Genomic DNA, 7,394 nt, shown 5'->3' on the forward strand with positions numbered 1-7,394 from the left:
TTTGAACACATAAAAAGGTGCTTAATTACAGACTTATAATAAGAGAAATGTAAATTAAAAGCACAAGGGGAATATAACAGATTAGCAAAGACCAGATCCTTAGCTAACACAGCCCAGCGAGATCATGGGTAACATGTACTTTGAACACTGCTGGTGGGAGGCTGACCTTCTCTGACCTCCTTGGAGAGGAATTTGGCAAAATATCTCAAATTTTCAAATGCACTCACTTGATGGCCGAGCACTTCCACTTCCAGGTATTAATAGATCCCGGAAAATGACGTGTACACAAAAATATACATTGCAGCATTGTTGGTAATAGCTAACTATTAGATAGGAACTATCTAAACATCTATCAATAGGGGAGCAGTTAAATAAATTATACAGTACTATACAGCTACTTAAAAAGTAAGGAAGCTCTGCATGGACTGATATGGAAAGTTTCACAGGGATACTATTCAGTAAAAAGAGTAGGGCGGACACCGGTGCACGTGGTGTGCTCTCATTTGTGAGTAGGAAGAATGTGCACTTTTATGTCGGTAAATGAATGGAGGAGCCCTGGAAGGACACACAGTAACCTGAGGACATTGGCTGTCTCTAGAGCAGGGAACTGGGAGGCTGGAGAGCACTGGAGGAAGGGAGACTTATTTTTCACCAAGTCGAATTTTGTCCCCCCGTCCCAAATTCATATGTTGAAATCCTAACCTCCAGGGCCTCCAAATGTGACCTTACTCGGAAATAGGGTCATTGCAAATGTAATTAATTAAGATGAGGTCATACTGGAATAGGGTGGGCCCCTAATTTAATATGACTGCTGTTCTTTTTTTTTTCCTTTTTGTCTTTTTTACTGACCGGCAACGGGATCGCAACCCTCGGTGTTGTGCCCGCACCACGCTCAGCCAGTGAGCGGGAACCGGTCTCCACATGGGATCCGAACCCTAGGCGGGAGCGCCGCCGCACTTGCACCACCGGGCCAGCCCTGACTGCTGTTCTTATAAAAAGAGGAAATTTGGACAGAGACAGGCACACAGTGAGAACGCCATGTGCAAATGAAGACAGAGATTAGGTGATGCCCAGCAAACCACCAGAAGCGAGCAGAGAGGCATGGAACAGATTTTTCCCTTGCAGCCTTTTGAAGGTACCACCCCTGCTGACACCTTGATCTTGGACTTATAGCATCCAGGACTGAGACAATAAATTTCTGTTGTTCTAAGCCACCCGGTTTGTGGTACCCAGTTTGTGTACTTTTGTGGTACCTAATAATCTAATGCAGCAGTACCCTTTGGTGCCTTTTGAGTTCTGTATAATGTGCATCTATTACTGATTTAAAACATTTTTCAGGGGCCGGCCCGGTGGCGCACTGCTATAGTGCGCCACTTGGGAAGCGTGGCGGCGCTCCCGCTGAGGGTTCGGATCCCATGTAGAGACCGGTTCCCGCTCACTGGCTGAGTGAGGCGCGGGAGCAACACCGAGGGCTGCGATCCCGTTGCCGGTCCCGGTCCGGTACAGGGGCGACACTAAGGGTTGTGATCCGTTGCCGGACATGGAAAAAAGACAAAAAAAAAAAAAAAACATTTTTCAACACAAATGTCCATTTCTCCCTGAAGCCTTCCCAGATTCACCAGGCTGAGTTGGTTGCTCTGTCTTTTGGGCTCCCAAAGCATTTTATCTCCATGTCTGCAACAGCATTGGCCAGGTTGTAATGTAATTTAACCATTCAGAGTTCTCGCCTCCACAAAATCATTAACTCCTGGAGGGCAGGGACAGAGCCTGTGTGTCATTCATCATTACAGTCCCAGAGCCTATCTTCAAATGTTTGCTGGAGTGAATGAACAGGTAACTAGACATTTCTTCCTTCCTTCCTACCTTTCTATCACTTTTTATTGGGTTTTGGCCAGGATGATGTAACTGAAACCTGATCCTAAGATTTGAAGGATCTTGATAGGTAGAAGAAAAAAAAAATCTTTTAAAAGTATATTTAAGAGTTTTACTTCAAATGAGTTGAGAAGTTAGTACTATTCAGGGAGGCAGCTCCTTAGACAGGAATAGGGTTAATTTTTGCCTGGTAGGAAAATGAAGAATCAAGAAAGTCTTTCTCACCAGACCGCCCTGCTTGATGAGGGACAAATGAGACAATGTGTCAATCAAGCCCCAAAGGGCCGTTCTTACTATGATTATGGAAGTGACATTTGAGTTGGGCAATAGAGATAGATAGTATGGCTGCTATAGTCTTTTGCTAGGGCTGCCATAACAAAGTACCACAAACTGGGTGGCTTAAGACAACAGAAATTTATTGTCTCACAGTTTTGGAGGCCAGAAGTCAGAAATCAAGGTGTCAGCAGGGCCATGTGTCTCTGGAAGGATCTAGGGGAGAAACCTACTTGCCTTTTCTGTGTTCTGATGGCTGCCAACAATCCTTGGTGTTCCTTGTCTTATAGATACAGCAATCCTGTCTCTGCCCCCATCATCCCATGGCATTCTCCCTGTGTGTCTCTGTGTCCAAGTTTCTCTCTTCTTATAAGGACACCAGTCACTCACCCTAACCCAGTATAACCTCATCTTAATTTGATCACATCTGCAGAGTAAGATCACATTCTGAGGTTCTAAGTGGGCCTGAAGCTGGGGGATACTATTCAACCCAGTACAGCTGCTCAGCCAGGACTCCCCTAGGATGGAGAAGCAGCAAAAGGCAGAGGGCTGTTAAGCCTTATGGTTAGGTACAAGCTGCAGAATCAGACAGACCTGGAATCAAATCCTGGTTCTACCTGCGAGTCAGCATTGTGAGCATGGGCGAGTTACTCAACATATAAAAGCCTGAGCCTCCTAGAGTTGCTGAGTGGGTAAATGAGATCAGCTCCTGGCAGCACCTGATATATCAAAAAAATTAGCTTTTAACGCTAGAGTCCCCAGTTCCACGGCTCCTGCCAGCTTTTCAGGGAAGAATGTAGACGGTTAAATAACAAAATAGGATAGTTTATGATTAAAGGCTCAGATGCTTGTTACAGGATGTACCTGCCACACAAGGTCAGGCACAGACTTAACTTTTAATAATAAACAGATGCAAAGTTAAGTGCTGCAATCTGAAACTTTGCAGCTAAGCCATATTGATTTTCCTCCTCCCTCTCCTCCAGGATGTATTTATAGAGCTCATCATTGAAGTTTCCCTAGCATGACCAGACCAAACATCTCCTATCTCCCTCTGCACTAACTCCTACTGCCTGTGACCCCTCTCTCTTGATGCACTTGACCATCAGGACATTAGAGAGAGGTCATGGCTTCCATCCAGGTGGCCCTGACCTCCCCTTGTCTAGGCTGTCCACAGTGGAAGGGCCCCTGGGAGGGGACGGTTGGTGCAGGTGTGCATGGCTATGCATACTGATCTCTGACAACATCCCAAAGGCAAATGAAAACAACTTGGGATGATCAGCATTTTGCACAGATTGGGGAGAACTAGCTGTTCTCCTGTGCCAGCCCATGGGTTCCATCAGAAATGGATTAAATCACCCAGATGCTGAAATCTTTTGGATGACATCTTCATTTAAAACTTACCATTAGAGCTGGGCTTGAGTCCCTGTCTGTGACCTGTGCCATGATTCAGCCAGGCTCGAACACATCGTTGACAGGGCGGATTTGTACGTCCACAGCAGCCAGCTGCTGCTCTTGTTTCCTTAGCATTGAGAAAAGTCATGTAACACAAAGCTTTGTGTCTCAATGATACCTTTTTACATTTTTTTCCTTGGTGACTAAGCCACTGATTCACTTAAATTTATTGAGTGCCTGGTTAATAGTGTGAGCTCTAAAATCAGTTGCCTAAATTCAAATCCTGCCTCCAGAAATCAAGATCTCTGTGTTAGAAAAGAAGGAAGGAAAGAAAGACCTTGGTAGTGCATTGGTCTTACAGAGGGAAGGAACGTTGCTAGGGCTACAAAGTGGATTCGGAGGAAAGGGGGAGGAGGAGGGAGGTTAGAAGATAATTGGGTGGGGGAAATGGGGTACAAAAGTAATTTCTGGTAGTGGGTATGCCCCCAGTATGAATCTGGCCCTCATATCATGGGCATGAGGGGTGACAATTAACTTTGTATCTCATGAATATTCATAATAAATAAATAAATAAGAAAATTTAAAAAATTAAATTAAGATCTCTGTGTTAGCGTCTCTAAACCTTAGCTGCTTCATCTGTAAAAGGAGAATCATAATAACACCTACCCAGAAGGTTGCTGAGAGGATTGTTTCAGGTTTGGTTCCTCGAGAAGCAGAGTGTGAGACAGAAGTTAGCAAAGAGGATTTTATCAGGGAATTCTCTTAAGAACAACAAAGGAAGCAGGATTGAGGGAGAAGTTGAGCTGTGATGCAGTCCCATAGGAAGTAGCAGCCAACCCCAGGGACGCTCTGTAGCTGGGATAGCCTGTTAGCCCTATCCTGAGCTGGACCAAAGGGGCTGGGCCCCATGCCACTCATGATCAGTCATTGGAAGCAAGTCACAGCTGGAAGGAGGTATGACCTGGGGCAAGGCAGTCTCTTCAGCTGAGCCAGTCCCAAAGGATTGAAATTGGTCTTCCTGCAGCACTCCCAGTAGTGGGTGGAATAAATCTCTCACTCCTGAAAGTAGATCTGAGCAGCACATCACAGCCTCCACCACAAAGATTAAATGGGATAATCCACACAAAGCCCTTAACATAGTACCCAGCAAGTGGTAAATGCTCAATAAATGGTAGCCATTACAATTGTTGTTGTTGCCATAATTATTTGTCAGGCACTGTGCTAGAAGCTGGACACACAGTGGTGATCAAGATCCTGCTCCTGCTCTCCTGAAACTCAATCCATGTGAAAATCAGACCATCAAACCAGCAATTACAGTGCAGTGTGGTTGATAGACTGGTGCAGGATGCATATGGGGGCACCCAGAAGGGACACATGACCAAGACTAGGAGGATGAAGGAGCGTGACACCAAAGGTGGTATCTGACAACAAAGAAGAGTCAGCCAGGCAAAGGGAGTGGGAGGCAATTGGGGGTGGGAGAGAAGGGCTATCCAGGTAGAGGAGGCAGCATGTGCAGAGACAAGGGAAGGCTTAGTGTGTGCATGACACAGCTCAGCAGGGCAAGATGGGGGTGCACCAGAGTGAGGGGAGGAAGGGCTTTGTATACACAGGCCAAGGAGTGTGGACTTGGATATAGTGGGGACAATGGTGAGGCATTAAAGGATTCTAACCAGAAAAAGGGCAAAATCCATTTTGTGCTTGAAAAGGTCACTCTGGCTGCCATGTGAGCAATGGATTGGAGATGGACAAGTTTAGAGGCTGGGAGACCAAATAGGAAGCTGTGCTGGGGTCCAGATGAAAGACGAGGGTGACATGGACAGGTTGGTGGCATTGAAGATAGACAAGAGTACACAAAGTCAAGGAATATTTAGGAGGTGGAATCTACACCTCCTAAGTTGTTGATAATCAGATGTTGAGAGAGAAGGGGAATCCAGGGTGATATGATTTGAATGTTTGTCTCCTCCAAAGCTCATGTTGAAACTTAATCCCCAGTATGGTATTTGAAAGGTGGGGACTTTAAGAGGTAATTGGAACACCAAAGTCAAGGGTTCAGATCCCAGCACTGGCCAGCCACCAAAAAAAAAAAAGAAAAAAAAAAAGAGGTAACTAGACCACAAGGGCCATTCACGGATTAATGGGTTAATGGATTAGTGGGTTATCACGGGCATAGACTAGTGGTTTTATAAGAAGAAGAGAGCACATTAGCACACTCAGTCCTCTCACTATATGATACCCTGCACCACCTCAGGACTCTGTAGAGAGTCCCCACCAGGAGGAAGCCCCTCTTGACCTTGGACTGCCCAGCCTCCAAAACTGTAAGAAATAAATTTCTTTTCTTTATAAGTTACCCAGTTTCAGCTATTCTGTTATAAGCAACAGAAAACAAACTAATACACAGGGTCATGTTTAAGCTTCTCATCTGGACAAATGAACTCCAGGAGGCCTACAGAACAAGCATCCTAAGAAGAGGGGGAAAAGCCCCACCAACAGACGTGCTACTCCTTCAGCAGGGCTCAAAGGAGCTCCTTCCAGCCAGCTCTCCACAACTCATGGCTGCGTGTTAGACAAACCCATTTGAAGCGCCTGGTGGAGAACAACCATCAGAAGCAGTTGTGTTAATCGCAGAGGAACCTGCTCCCTCCCTGCTCCATCTAGCGGGGGAGAAAAATGGCCAGGAAAGAACGCTCTCCATGTTTATTTATTTATTTTTATTTGTTATGCCCTTCTACTGTTAATCTGTGTTTTGTCTGTTGATTTTCAGCCAACATTTAGAGGGTGGAGGGGAAGTTTTCCCTCGGCCCCTACACGGATAATGCTTTGCAGGAATTTTGCTATAAAGGTAAGAAGAAAAATGGGATAGTAGTCACAGGCAGAAGTGAAATCAAGGGAAGTCGTTTTGTTTTAGAGATGGAAAAGCATATCTTTATGCTAAAAGAAAACATCAAATAGAAAGGGAAAAATTGATTATACAGGAGACGGGAGAATCATCAGAGTAATATCCTTGAGTAGGCAAAAGTATGTGAGATTTACTACACAAGTAGAAAGGTTGGCCTTAAATAAGAGCATAGACAGTTTATCTTTGTTTTTTTTAAGTTAATTAATTAATTAATTTTATTTTTTTTAATTTTTATTGTATCAAAATTGATTATACATATTTTTTGGGTTCAACATTGAGATATGTTGATCAAATCAATATTACTAGCATATATATGATTACAAATCGTAATTATTCTTTATGCCCCTTGTCCAATCTCTCCCAATCCCCCTATCCCTCCCTCCTCCCCCCTCTAATTACCCTAGATTTCTTCTCTCCTTCTGAAACAATAATGGCTACTCTGTTGATTTGTTGCCTAGATGATCTGTCCAATGCTGAGAGGTGTGATCAGTTCTCCCAATATTATCATAGAGCAGATGCTTCTTCTGTCACTCTGAAATGGGCTTTGTGGAGAGAGACAACATCTTCTTTTATTTCTGCTGGTGACTCTCCTTGTGTCACTGCACTCCAGTGGCTGGCAGACCATCTGTGTGGTGGTTGTGATGTCTAGCCACTTTTGTGGCAGCCATGGTTATTGTGGTGGCTGTGGTGGGCCACCCACACGGAGGTGATGTTTTGAGCATGTTCCTTTGTGCTGGCAGTGTGCCTGGTTGTGGGAGGTGTGGGTCCAGTCCCTGATTCCATACCTCAGGTCCCTGGGTGGGCCCCAAGGTGCTGGCATGATGTGCCTGGTTGTGGGAGGGGGGTCTGGTCCCCAGTTCCATGCCCCAGGCCCCTAGACAGGGCCCCAAGGTGCTGGTGGTGTGCTTGGTTGTTGGAGGGGGGGCGTCTGGTCCCCTTCTCCATGACTCGGTGCCTGGGT

Source organism: Galeopterus variegatus, unplaced genomic scaffold (assembly GCF_000696425.1).
Source record: "Galeopterus variegatus unplaced genomic scaffold, G_variegatus-3.0.2 Scaffold3827, whole genome shotgun sequence".
NCBI classification, from domain to species: Eukaryota; Metazoa; Chordata; class Mammalia; order Dermoptera; family Cynocephalidae; genus Galeopterus; species Galeopterus variegatus.